The 15,081-nt window shown below is 36.8% G+C and overlaps 1 pseudogene; it reads right to left on the reverse strand.

The window, feature by feature from the left end:
* Window positions 1-589: 589 nt before the first annotated feature.
* On the reverse strand, window positions 590-700 carry LOC127679601 (uncharacterized; annotated as a pseudogene).
* Window positions 701-15,081: the final 14,381 nt, after the last annotated feature.

The raw sequence follows: 15,081 nt of genomic DNA on the forward strand, positions 1-15,081 counted from the left end.
TTCAGACCAGGGACATCTGTATTCTGTATGGCGTTTTTAACAGAATCCTGCTGCTGAAGACTACTACCACATGTAGCATCCAATAGCAGCACAGGCCAGGACCCAATCATAATGCTAAGTGGCAACACCTTGTTCCTGATTGCTGATTCTCACTACCCTAGAGTCTCCAGTTCTTGTCTCCACAGCCATTCTCCCCCTCTTTCTCTTCCATTTCTCTACAATCTAATACCTCATTTTTTGTGGTGCCCTGTGTCTCTGAGTGTCTGGGGTCATCTTAGGAGTAGACTCAGGAGCTGTTTCCTCCTTGAACTTTATGGTATCAGCCAAGCATTATCTCTGGCATGGCCGGCAGCCCCTCCCTTGGTCTGCATGGTGCCCACCTCATGGTCATCTCACTGTCCACAGGCTAGCTCATTGTCCAGGCCAGATGGCACCAGTTTGGTGGTCATCTTAGACTCCCTCCTCATCAGGACTGGGGCCCTCAGTCCTAGAAAGGGTTCTTCTAGTCTCTGGCTTACTCCATATTCTGGGAGTTATTGGTACCTCTGAAGCACTGGACTCTCAGTCTCTCAACCTTTTTTCTTCAGGGAGTGTTAGGCTACTAATCATAGGCCAGAACACTGAAGATAGCCTTTGTCTCTCTCCTCTATGCCACCTACTGATGCCAGTGTAACACACCAGCCATACTTCTAAGGACATGCCTTGCTGTGTACTCTATGAATTTCAAATACCATCATTTTCTTAGAGAAGTAATATATTGATAGATAAAAAGACAAGAAAATATATCCACTTCATACTCTCTGGGAATACCATCTCTTTAAGGTACCTTTACTTTTACCTAATATGCTGTGGCAATCTTTCCTCTTTACCCCATAGCAGTATTTATTGTGCCATCAATAGATGGCTTGACATTTCCAAGTATATATGACTGAATCTCTTTTTCTTCATAGTCTTACATCTACTGAGTATTGAAATCCATTATTTCTGAACTTCAATACTTATACTTTTCATAATCTTGAACAATATTTTTTGTCCTATGCCTTAAAATATTAATTTGGAAAAAGCATTTTGCAAGTGTGCAAGTTAACATTTACTGAAGTTCATGAGTTTAATTGAGTGATATAATCTCATTGTACTAAATAATTCTGAGAAAATATTCCTATCATCATCATGCATTTAGGACATTTTTGTTCTTGGAATAGAACCTTTTATATGCTAGGCATGTGCTCTAGACCCAGTTGTATCCACAGATCATGAAATTATCACCACAAAAATGTTTCATTACTAAATTCAATCAGGGCTCGCTATATACCCTTAAAAATATATTCAGTCTGAGTTCTATGGTCCACTGACATCTCAGTGACTGCTAATAATTTGTTATTTGCTTCTCAGAACATTACATCTATTCTTCTATGGGAGTTCAACCAGTTTTATTTCCTATGTATCATTTTTCTTCAAACCACTAATGTCTAGCTCCTTATGTCAAATGATATATTTTTCAAAATCAAAGGAGAGAATGAGCAGAAATGATAGCTAAGCACATTGACTTTGGATCATGACCATGAAGAAATGACTATCCCTGAAAACAACCTGTGTTTACCAGTAGAAATACCTGGTTTGAATTTGTCTTTGGAAGAGAGAGTAACAGTAGAGAATATTTAATATTTGACTGCTATTTTTAGAAATTTTTTGTGACATATAAACTCACAGTTGAATATGCAATTGTTTTCCCTCCCTCCTTCCTTATTTTGTTTTGTTTTGTTTTATTCTTATTTTCTTTTCTTTCATTTTGAGACAAGGCCTCACTGTAAAATCTGTCTGGTCTGGCCAGGAATGTGGTATATAGACAAGGCTGGTTGGTAACCCTCCTGAGCTCTAGAAATATGGGTATACAGTATGGTGCCTTGCTGTAGTTATTTTTCTAATTACAGATGGGTCCCATGCAAGTGTCTTTCAGAGTGAATGAAGTCTGAGCTTAGTGAATAAAACTTCCCATTCCACTGCATTTGTCTTAAATATTCAAAATGTTAGGATTCTGTCTAAGTTCTTCCTCACAGTTACCTGGCAATAGCCAAGTATGCCCCTCCCCACTGTTACCTGGCAATAGCCAGGTAGGCCTGACCTACTATAAAAGGGGCTACTCAACCCCTTCTCTTGCTCTTCCATCTCTCATTCTCTCACTCTCAGCTTCTCTCTTGCCCCCCTCTTGGGCTCTCCTCCCTCCCCCCTCTCCACATGGTCATGGCCAGTCTCTGTTTTTCTACTCTTTTCCTCTCTCTGCCTTTCTCTGCCTCTACTAGCCACTTAACTCCCCTCCCATGCCCTGAATAAACTCTATTCTATACTATATTTGTGTGTTTCTGGGCCCTCAGGGGGAAGGGATGCCTTGGCATGGGTCCACTGAGGCATAACCCTTTTGCCACATCACCTATAGAATATATTCTCTAGCCTCTTTCTCTTTTTATGATCACAACAGAAAGACTTCCATTTACCTGTGTCCTTTTTAAAAGACAGTATGTAAAGAAAATAAATTTTTCTGTTAAACTTCAGGAACCTCAGGTAACTTAAATATATGTAATAAACATTTATTGAAAATTAAGTGAAAAATTATTTTTTCTTAAATAGACTTCTAACCAAATTTCAATCAAGGAAGGATATTAAAGAAATCACCAAAGTGAGCATTTTTATTTTAAGAAACATTATTCACCTGAAATGTATTTCCTTCAGCATTATTTCTAAAACAATGATATATCCATTGAAATCAAAGAAACAAAATGAAATACCACAGTTCCTAAACATAGATGTCAGTAAATGTTAGGAAGTTTTAGTTTCTAGGTGTTCCTGTCAGAGGCCTGCTCTGGAAGTCTGGTTTTCTCTTGGAGATAGCTGAGGAGGAAAAAAAAGTATTGGGGTGAGGGAGACTTGATCTTCTGAGATATTTAGGGCTGCTTTTTAATACTGAAACATTTACCAGTCTTAAGTCTAAGTTACTATGCAGTGGTAGCCAGCCTGCTTTTCTCATTTCCTCTTAGACTAGAAACTGTAGCCTCTGGCATTTAGTACCTCATAGTAAAACAGCTGGGGATTTAGTAAAGTTGCTTTTGTTCTTTGCAGGAATTTGGAGGTTATGACTCTTCAATCTCCTAGTGAAAATCTCAGGAAGAAAAGTGATACTCTAAAAAGTGATTTTAATCTTTATTTCTAAGTACTTTTCAAAAAAATTCTTTCCTCCAAAAATTCTCTCTCCCAAAGTTCTTCTTTATTTCTAAGTTCCATTTTAATTTCTAAGTTCCCTTTTAATTTCTATGTTTCTTTTTATTTTCTAAGTTATTCTTCTCTGCTGTCCTTCTTATCTTGCTCTCTCCTCCTGCCTTAATGTAATAATGGCCTACAAGGTATTCATTCCTAGTTTTCCATACCATTTCTACAGGAATAGATCACAAGGTTTTTCCAACCATCACTTTTTTTTTTTAAATAAAAGTTCACTAAAAGTTCTAACATAAATTCAAATAATAAATTGGATTACAAGTTTATAACAAAGATTGGTTTCATATGTATCCATTAGAACTTAACATTCATTATGTGTCATTAGTAGTACAAGTTCATTGTAGTACTAAATTCAGAATTTTTTTGTGACAAAGTTATTATTGAAGTTTTGTGCAGATAACCCCATAATATAGTATGTCTTCTGTCCTTGCACTTACATTAAATCATTAGTTCTCTTTTCATGACCTTTGGTTTATTTTTTACAACCTCTTGGAATGTGTTCTAAGTTAGAGATGCCTGCTTCCTATCTCAGATTCAATTAACTGATGACACTTGAAGACTTGCAGAGTTCACATTGCAGTTTTACTATCAGAGATGACTTAATAACAGTCTTATTATATGGGACTTTATATTTGCTAGTATAATTTCAGGAATTCTTACAAAATCATCATTAAGAATTAAGAAATCAACTATTTATCTATATAGAATTACTACAAGACAGTACATTTTCCTTCATCTGCAGAAATCTTCCCTAAAGGGCTAATACTTAGTGATATATATATGTCTCTGTGTATGTGTATGTATAATAACAGGAAAAGCATATTAATAGTAGGAATCTTTCTTTATATGTTGTTCCTTCAGTCTTCCTTAGAAGGGCAAATCCACTTTGACTTCACAGTCCATGGTGAAACCATCTCAGAAGGTCACCTGCTAGTTTTTAGCTTCTTCTAGATGTCTCCTGGAACCTTCCATATAATAACAACCAAGAGCTCTGAGGGATAAGAGCACCAAGGATCATTGAGGTAGATAAGTCAAACAGGTCTTGAGAGCCACAGAGAGGTTATCTGTAGGGAAGCAGAATTTGTCAGAAATGATAGGGTCCTGGAGCACATAAACTTCACAGAGGCATGCACCAGGTCAAGCAAAATCAAGCCAGACAAAATACCAACACGGATGGGGAACAGGATCACAAACTTTCACTCCTAGCTAGAAGCTATTGGCAGTTGATGGCTGATGGTTAAAGTCAGGTGGTGATTTGTTTATTTATTTGTTTCTTTGTTTTTTCAGGTATGTTGCCCTGATAGGCTGCCCATGTTATGGTAGATGGTCCAATATTGATATGCATACTAGCAGCATTATGAGAACTGAATGGGTTAAAAATAAAAAATGAAAAACAAGGAAAGTTGGGAGAAATAATTTTTGGAGTGAGAGAGAGGGAGAGTTGCAGAAATTAATGGTAGATTTGATCAAAACACAATATGCATATATTATATTTTCAAGTAATAAAACTTTAATAAACAAAGGGAACAAAAAGAAAAACACTAAAAGCTTCAAAATGAACTTTTTATTTCATATATAATCAAATATAATTTTCATATTGTCTGATTTCCCCTCAACATCATTTCTATATTTCTGATTTTCTCATATTGTTCAAGTCCACTCACTTTCAGAACATGATATAGCTTATCTGTATCTTTCTCTCATAAAAAAAACTTATTCATCTAATGTTTTTCAATAATATGGCTCACTTAATAAAACCATTGCCGTGGTTGCCCAGTAAAGCCTGTAAAAGTGTTTTACAGACAGAGGTGAAAAATGTCTCCTGGAAAGAATGGAACATTCCATATAATCAGAAGCTGAAATATCTCATTCAGCAATTCTAAAAACTCTCTTTTTCTTTATGGCTGGAACCAAGCAAATATAGATATATAAGAATCCATCTTGTAGCCAAAAAAATCTGTTTTGCTTTGCTCCAATCATTTACGTTATTATGATAGAAAAGACATTCTAGAAATTCTAGTCCTAAGTTCTTTTTTGGTTTTCTAGTCATTGCCTTTCAGGGCAGGTGAATTCCAAACAATAGGCCAGACCAAGGAGATTTACATCTGAAGAACCTTTTAATACTAAGGGCTGTTTGGCCAGGTAGTAAGAATTTACAGTTGAGCTGGTACCTAGTTCCATAGCTACCTTTCCCCACAAGTTAATCCAGTTTTGCCTTTAACTCTTGATTTTGCTTGTTATGCAGACAGACTAACTCAGGCCCACCTGAATAACAAAGGAAGTTTATGAGGAACTGCCTTTTGTTACAGGCCCCACCCAAGGAGTCCTTGAGCAAAACAACCTTAGCTTATCCAGGTGTGATTCAGGATACAATTCATACTTAATACTCATGAAGACTCAATTTGTGCCTCAGAGAGGCAATGGATACTTTTTATAGAGAGAGAAACTCAGAGGAGGAATGAGTTAGTTAGTTCATTTAGGCTGAGGGCTAGAGGCTGGAGCTGATTCAGCTAATCACCCGGGGCCTAGAGTGAGGCTAGGAACTACAGGGAACTGATTGCCGAGGGACCTCGGGGGACTTATAGCACCCTGGGCATGGCACAGAGAAGAATGAAGCGGGCAGACTAGGCAGAAGGATTCTTGAAAGACAGCGTGAGCCAGACAGCTTCCCAAGCTCTACAATGCCGCTGTTTTTGCCAGGAGGTTAGGCACCGGAAACCTCTTTCTTCAGTTCCTCGGCTGATGAGACAATAAGACTAAGATGAAGATGCAGTTTAGCTGCATGTGCCCTGGCCTTTGGGTAAACACCCTGTATTGCCTGAGAAAGCTTAGCTAGCCTTTTACAGATGTATGTGATGCTTAACTTGACTGGACTTTGGGAGATACCCAAAAAATATTTTCAGATTTCAAACCACCTCTGTGGTCATGTTAGTTTGTCATTTCCTGGACCAAAGAATCCTGGTTTTCCTGTGGCAGACTTCAGTCTGCAACAAACCAGGAACATTTTCTTCAAAATTCAACAAATGTTCTGTGTAAGATATATGGCTCATATATACGTGTGAAGAGTGATGGGTAGAATATAACAACCCAATATACCTCCCTTCCAGATATGGATCAATGCATCAAGTGTCCGGAAGATCAGTATCCAAATAAGCAGACAAATCATTTTCTTTCTAAAATTACTGCATTTTTGTCCCATGAAGATACTCTGGGAGCTGTTTCATCCTCCCTGGCCATTAGTTTATCTGCCCTTTCAGCTATGATTTTAGGATTATTTATCCACTATCGAGACATACCTGTTGTCAGAACAAATAACAGAAATCTTAGTTATCTTCTCCCTGTTTCTCTAATGCTCTGTTTCTTTTGCTCATTGTTGTTTATTGGCCAACCTAGAACAATCACTTGTGTCTTGAGACAAATGATTTTGGGGTTGTGTTTTCTGTTGCTCTTTCTGCTCTCTTGGCAAAGAACTTCATTGTGGTTGAGGCCTTCAAAGCCATCAAATCAGGAAGCACCTTGCAAATGTGGATGGTGATCTGACTCTCAAATGCTATAGTCTGCTGTGGCTCCATTATTCAAGTGTGCATCTGTGCAATCTGGCTGGGAACATATTCCCCTTTTCCTGATGTGGACATCCAGTCAGAGTTTGGGCAAATCAACCTCTGGAGTAATGAGAGATCCACCCTTGCCTTCTATTGTGTTCTGGGGTACTTGGGATTTCTGGTCAATCTCATCTTGCTTATTTCTGTTCTGGATAGAAGGCTATCGGACACCTTCAATGAGGCAAAAACAATCACATTCAGCATGCTGGTTTTCTGCAGTGTGTGGATTTTTTTCACACCTACATACTGGAGCTCCACAGGCAAAATGATGGGGGTTATGGAAATTTTTCAATCCAGTGCTGGCTTACTAGGATGTATGTTTCTTCCCAAATGCCATATGATTCTACTGAGGTCAGGTGGCCCTTTGAGAAAGAAGTTCTTTAAATGATTTCCTCTTTAAGAGAAATGAGTTTGTTGTGATTTGTGTAAAATGAATTATGTTGGAATATTCAAAAAGGGGTGTAAAGTCAGTGCATTTCACCATACTATGGCTTCTGCAATTTAATCACCTGTCCCTGCAATCCTTGGAGTCAACTAGATACAATGAAACCAGCCATCAAAGGTTAGATAGTTGCCAAGTAGAGGTGACTTTAGGTGTGTCTACTGGATGTTTCTTTAAATCACAGGTTTTTTCATTTTTTTAAAAAAGAAAGTAACAGGACAGCGAATGATTAACAAAATTAACCAATGTTTAAAATTGTGATTCTTCTCTGTCATATGGAGGCTGACTCCTTATTCAATATAAATTAATTTCAACAATCATGAGTTCTGTAACAGAAATTTCATTGTCTCTGTTTTTCGGGTGAAGAAGAGCCCGACAAAGAAGACAATTTTTTACATAATGTTCTCATTCTTGGGATGATTTTGTCCTCTTCACTATGTTCAGGTAAAACAACATGGATGCAAGATTAGGAAGAGTCACATGGGAAACACAGACAGGTTTACCCTGAGGATATCCAACAGATCAGTGGATAGAGTCTCCTGAGAGAGCAAACAGTCTCCATAGAAAATGCTTTTCTCTATTAGAATTAAGAGTTTCACATTGTCTTCAGAGTGTGAAAGCTGACATCATTTACACACTATCATAAAATCAAGAAACATTGTACAGAGCCATATTGGGGAGTCATACACATGATAGGAACTTGACATTGGCTAAGGACAATCCCTGGCTTCGGTCAGGAATCTGACATTAGGGCACAATAGGGAAGTAGGTTACAGCAGGAAATTTTATCCTAGGGTGGAGAAGCTCAGAGTGAAGATTAAGCTCATTGTTCCTCCAAGTCTACGAATTCCTGAATTAAGCAGGTGACCCACCCAGCTGCCAGAGCAGTCAAGACAAGGACCTCCAGGAGAAGCTAGACAACTTCTGCTGGAACTCAGCCCAGAGTCTGGGGGGAAGGGTTTGCCCAAGCTGTTAAAAGGTCTGACCGACATTAAAGTTTCGGCCTCGATCAGTAAAATATCGCCCTGGCCTTCTTTTTTTTCACCCCTTCCCCATCTATCCCTCAGCTTCTTTTCCAGCAACCCAGTTCATAATAGCTGCAGGCAACTATGGAATACATCAGATTGGTGCCCAGATGCAGGGATAGGTACAAGAAGGCTTCCTGAGGTGACCCTGTCTTGGTGAAGCTTTGCGGAAAACAGAAAAAGATGGTATCCTGCATGGTGAGCACCTATAGGTGTTAGAGAATACGGACTAAGTGAGGCAGTATGGACCCAGCACTTAGGGGGCAGACAGTAGAAAATGGGGAAAGAACTTTTTAGGCATTTTTCCACAGCTCTTAAGAGCTGATTCAGGCGAAAAAGAAAAGGGTTTAAAAATAGGCATATGTCTGCAGCCTCCAAGAGCTGCTTTAAGAGGAAAATGGATGTAATTGCTTAACAAGTGTGCTTCTCTTTCTGTGTATCTTTGTTTGTCCTGGTGCACCGGCCATTTGTCGATGTGAACATTTATGTCCTCTCTGTGTTTTTGTGTGAATGACTGTTTGTTTCATGTTAAAAAGAAAAGTTGGTAAGGATTTCATCTGCTGGTGGCCTATCTCTTAATCTAGCCTAGCTGCAGTTAATACAGAGGTGCCTGATTTAAAGCCGCGCAGCGGTGCAGTTCACTCACCCAAGAGTCAAACATGACTCAGGGAAAAGCTGCTTTGAAAAGCCCAGGAGCCTCAAGATTTGGGAAAACTTTGGTTTAACTTATGAAATTTGTGTAATTGCTTTATTTTTTGTTTCGAATTGGTCTTAACAGTATAAGGTTTTACATAACTTGACTAAAGAATTTTAAATTAATTGGGTATGATTTAAAAGGTATTGCATTATTAAGAAAAGGTTAATTTAAAACTGGTGATTCAATGTTGGAGCCATCTTAACTAGCTACACGTGGCCTAATGCAACTCACGCTTTGTTCTTGTTTACAATTGGTCTTAAAGGAATGAGTACATTTTGTATGTCTTGACTATATAGAGTATTGGCTTATAAGTCATTGGACATGATTTTTAAAAGGTATAATGTTACTAATGGAAAGTTAAATTGAAACTGGTAGTTTAGGGTAGTGGCCATTTTAAACAACACGTGGCATGGTGCAACCCAGGAAATACAGGCCTTTAAGATGCTTCTAAATTGGCATGGTGTTTTGTGTGAATCTTGGCCTGGAGATTGGACTTATAAAGATTAAGATTTAAAATAATGCATCTTTAATAAGTCACACTGTTGTACACTTGAATATAAGAACTGGTAGACAAACCTTGTGCTGTAAAAATAATGTGCTTGCCATTAATTTTAAAGGAAATAGATGGTTTAGAATTGGGATTTGCTTCCAAAGTTATAGTTATGCTCTTGCCAGTGTGCCATTGGCTGAAATTTGTAGTCTGGTTAAAGGGTCACAATTCTTAACATATTTTGTAATTAAGATAATTTTGAGAGTGATACAGCTGTGGCCATTATAGACCTATTGCCACTTTTCCACAAGTTTATTGGCTACAATGGTAGAAGCACAATTTAACCTTCCAAGATTAAAAAGGAGATCTCAGTGGAAATGTATTTGATATCAAGCAGGTTCCTTTGACTACTATGAAACAGCGAGTAGAATTTTTCCAGGAACCCTGAAAGTACAGGTTTATTTTGTTGTTTAATCCTCAAAATGTCCTTGCAGGACAGGTGGATTTGGGTCTGGTCTTAGATAAAAGGCTCAGATTAGAACATATTACATTTGAGGGACCTCATACAATGTCCTTGCCAAGGACTCAAGGTGGGTCCTTGGGGGGAAAATTACATTTGAATTAATGCAAAGCTTAGAGCTGCCTCAGGGGAAGCTAGTGAGGAAGCTTATGAGAAATTCTTTCTGCCTTACAGGCCCCACCTAGGGAGTGTTTGGCTAAAAAAAATAAAACATTCTTGACAGATGTATCCAGGTGTGGTTTAAAATGCAGTTCAAATCTATGAAAGGTCAATAAGGCTATGTAGAACCTGAACTCTCTCTGCATAAAGGCATTGAAATTTGGCCTGTCTACTCCATACAAAGTTATTATAGATTTAAAGGGTTGTTTTTTGCTTTACATTCTGATAATTATAAAAGCATTTGGTTCTAACTTTAAAGAAACAATAAAGAAATTTTATTAGAAGATTTTTGCCTCAAGGAATGGCTAATAGCCTTGCCTTATGTGAGAAAAATGTTTATTTCTGTTTCAATACAAGAAGCTAGGATCTTAGATTTTTCAGTGTATAATGTTCATGAAATGTTTGTTACAGGCCTTTGCTCCTAACTATGGGCTTTACATTTTTTTAAGTAAATGATTTTCAAAGGTTGTTAGGATATATTAATTGGCTTTATCTTATATTAACCTTATTTTAAGCTTGCCACAGGAGGTCTTAAACCTCTGTTTTCAAGGTACAAAACATTTTTTCCTTGCTTCAAGCAGCAATCAAATTAATCAATATTAATGGTTGATCTATTACATGGCAAGCCTTTTTAGGCAAAATTAATAATTGTTATCCAAAAGATAATTTGTTACTATCAATCACATGTTTATTCCTTTAAGTTTCTTCCTGCTTCAGCACAAATACTATAGCAGCTATTTTTGAGATGTTAAAAATAAAGCTTTTAATAATAGTAAGTATATATATAGCTCATGGCTTATAATTGCTTAAAATTGTTTCCTTTTTAATACTGCTAATTTTTAATTTTTATGATTATTTATGTAAATGTAATTCAAATTTCAAAGGATATATTTTCTAAATGACTGACCTTTAGGTATTTGAAAGCTAACCCAAAGGCTAGAGAGACAGCTACAATATACTTATATAATTAATCTTTAAAAAGGTGCCTGGACAAGACCCCTTAAGGCAAGGCACATAAAATTTGTATCCCAGACAGACTGTATAGAAACAATCAGATGTACAAGCATATTATTCATATCATCAAAAGGGTAATGGCTTAAAAAATAATTTTGTATTTTTGTGTACATCAAATTATAAAGATTTGTTCTTGATGTCCTCAATTTCTACCTCTACCACATAATGATGTTAATCCTAGAGGACTTAATTAATTATTAATTATAATTAATAATGATTAATTATAATCAGTAATAATTAATTATTACAGATAAATGATATTCATATTTCTAATTTAGAAGATTAAAATATGTGCATTTGACTAATGATTTATTTTTGGCTTTCTAGTTGCAACTGCTCTAACATAAAAAGCAACTGAAAATGCTACGTTTATTTTCTATAATTACATAGTTATTGCCTATGTTATGGTATATACTTTGTTTTCCAACTTAAATTAATAAAACAATATCTTCTTGGAAGAGAGAAGAGAGGGGAAATTGTGTCCCTGTGCATATCATTTAAATTATGCTTGCATATTTTAAAGAAAATTTTAAAATTTGGATGCCAAGGAACTTCATGCTGAGTGTATATGACATCCTGTAATTAGGCATTTTGATGTCTATGTGAGATGAAGGAATTCACTTGTTGACATATGCCATGATCCTGATTTAATATTGGGGAAGAAGGCATGTCCTCTATGTTTTTTTCCACAGAATGCTGCAGAAGCATGCTAGCTGCCAGAGTGATTGGTGTGGCGTGCTGAAGATATGCTGACTGTGTGCTTTCTGAATACCCAGACAATGGTAACATAAGATCTATCTTGCATATATACTCTTGACTTACCTTAATTGTCAAATGTCCCAGATCAGATAAATTGCCTAGCTTCAAGCTTTTAGACTTTGTGGGACAGAATGTGGAGACTGTTAATCTAGCTTAGAAAAAAAATAATCTAAAAAGGAGTTATAATGACTCTTTTCTTTCCTTTAATATGATCAGCTGACTCAACCATAGACTGGTCTAGAAATAAATCCAATATTGGAGATTCTAATTTTGAAGATGGCTAACAATCTTCAGCCAGCTGTGTTAATTTAAAATATAGTCTCCACTTTTCCTGAGAAGTAACAGATTATCTCTTGTTACACAAAGGCTACCTCTTCCACCCCAGAGGCCAGGCTTTGTGTCCTTTAAGTTGCTAATTTGCAACTGAATTGGATATTTCAGGGACAAATTAATCCTTTCCCACCTTTAACTCTTGACCTTGTTTGTTAAGCAGACTGGCTATCTCTACCCAGGCTCACCTGGATGGAAGGATTGTGTGTCTTAAAGACACTTGCAGATCTCCTGGCTTCAAAACTTACACAAGTAGATCTCCAAAATGGGAGCCACATAGAACTCAGATCTATGTGTGTTTGTTTATGAACAAACATGGGTACCAGTGAGAGGTGCGAGGCAAGGCACCGCATGAGGAGTTAAATTTCTGCTTCTGAGTCCCCAGGAAGTACACCTAATTGCATAGGGGTTAATGTCGAGAGGCTGTCCTTAAAATAAGGGAGCCTATTACCCCTTCTCTGAAAAAGACATTATACAATATTTAAGAGGAATTGAGGTCAATGCTTCCCCTCCTGGTTAAGGCCCACCTCCTTATGAAGGATATTTATCCACTTGTTTTTACCTCCTCATTTTTAAATTAATAAAAAAGGGAAGAAATGTACAGAGCCATATTGGAGAGTCATACCACATGATAGGAACTTGACATTGGCCAAGGACAATCCCTGGCTTTGGGCAGGAATCTGACTTAGGACATAATAGGGAAGTAGGTTACAGCAGGAATTTTTATCCTAGGGTGGAGAAGCTCAGAGTGAAGGTTAAGCTCATTGTTCCTCCAGGTCTTTGAATTCCTGAATTAAGCAGGTGACCCACCCAGTTTCCAGAGCAGTTGAGACAAGGACCTCCAGGAGAAGCTAGACAACTTCCGCTGGAACTCAGCCTGGAGTCTGGGGGGAAGGGTTTGCCCAAACTGTTAAAAGGTCTGACCAACATTAAAGTTTTGTCCTGGCCTTCTTTCTTTTCGCCCCTTCCCCATCTATCCCTCAGCTTCTGTTCCAGCAACCCAGTTCATAATAGCTGCAGGCAGCTATGGAATACAACAGTATTTCAAGTCTGCCTTGTCTCTCAGTTATTGCTTATCTTTTTCACTTATGTAAATTTATGTCATATTAGACTGAATTGCTTTTATTTGGCAATAAAAACAACACAGAAGATCCCATTGGAATCTTCTTTGATATGGGAGAATAAAGTTTGTTCCAAATATATTATTTAATGGACATAGAAACACATATTCCAAGTGTCTGAAACTGTGTACTCAGTTGGTTTTACTACCTGAAAGAGGAAGACATCCCACTCTGAAAAGCTGCCAGGCAGATGGACTCCATGAGTATAAAGAAATCCCTGTTTCCTAGAGCCAGTTTCTCTCTTGAAGCTATGTACAATAGTGTTGTAAGTCAAGCACAGCACAGGGGCATTTCCAAGTGGATGTCAGGAAGTTCACATCCTGGTTGGAGTTATCTGAAAGGATATGTAACTGTTCATCAAATATATGTTGCTAACTAAATCTTCAGACATTCAAGTGTGTTGTAAATGGTTACATTGTGTCTATCACTGTATGGTTAATGGAGACTACTCATTACCCAGTAATTTCTCAAAACCAATACAAATTTACTGCTTGATTTTGACTTATATGTACTGGAGGAATAATGTCTTAAAATCTCATAGATAGTTTAGAGAATTTTCATTATATAAACAATCATTTTGCACCACTGTCATTTAGAAATATGATTCCAGCCCCATGTTCCCTTACTTGCAGTCCTCTAGAGGGCCAGTGTAAGCTTTGTGTTGATTTCTTTGTTCTCCCTTAAGTAGTTATTTCCATGCCTACATTATACATTGTACAATTGTCAGTTTTAGGTTATGTAAATGTGGCATACTTTTATGTATTCTCTGATTTTCTGACTTTCTTAAGTCAGCATTAGGAGTTTACACATGTAATGGTCTATAATGTAGCTATATTCAGTCTCTTCCACTGAGGAATATTAGATCTCTGTACATAAAATTATTTCAATAAGCACCAGATTCTCTTCATTATAGAAATTGGAACTTTTATCATTTTCTTATTGCAAGTGAAGTTTCTTCTATTTCTAGATTGGTCTAGTCTACTGGTATATACACATACAGATTATGTGGAATTTTATTTATAATCACTGTTGTAGTGAGAAATATTAACTTGTTAATACCTACTGAATTATTTTCTGAATGGTATTTGAATAATTGGGGCCTTAATACAGTCTCTAAACAATACAACCTGTATAGATTACTTAGATATTGTTACAGTTAACTTCCTTCATATTGTGATTATGAAATGATATTACATTTTCTTTTAATTTACACTGACATGGTGAATAATCAGATTGCAATTCATATATTTTTGGAAAATTCTCTAGTTACACAATTATATAAAATAGTTTTCTTTGTTTATCCCACTTAGGATTTTTTGGGCTTCCACAATATCTAGTATAGTGGTCTCTTTTCATGGCTGTTCTCTGGCTTCATCCTTCAACATTTTCTTTTCCTTTCTTGTTATCTACAATCTCAGAGGATGTAACAGTAAATAGTATTATTCAAAGCTTAATTTAGAATTATACTTTATATTTTTTGAGGGTAAGAGCATACGGTATATCTATGAGTAACCTTAGCCTCCAAGTTTCTTAATACTGTTCTATATTTATTCTTAAAATTATTTGGAAAAATATGACTTGTTTTTTTCAGATGTCATCTTCTATTTTGGTGGGAAGCCATATGAATTTCAGTTGGAGCTCAAGTACTGGGCACA

This window comes from Apodemus sylvaticus, chromosome 2 (genome assembly GCF_947179515.1).
Source record: "Apodemus sylvaticus chromosome 2, mApoSyl1.1, whole genome shotgun sequence".
In the NCBI taxonomy this organism is placed as follows: Eukaryota; Metazoa; Chordata; class Mammalia; order Rodentia; family Muridae; genus Apodemus; species Apodemus sylvaticus.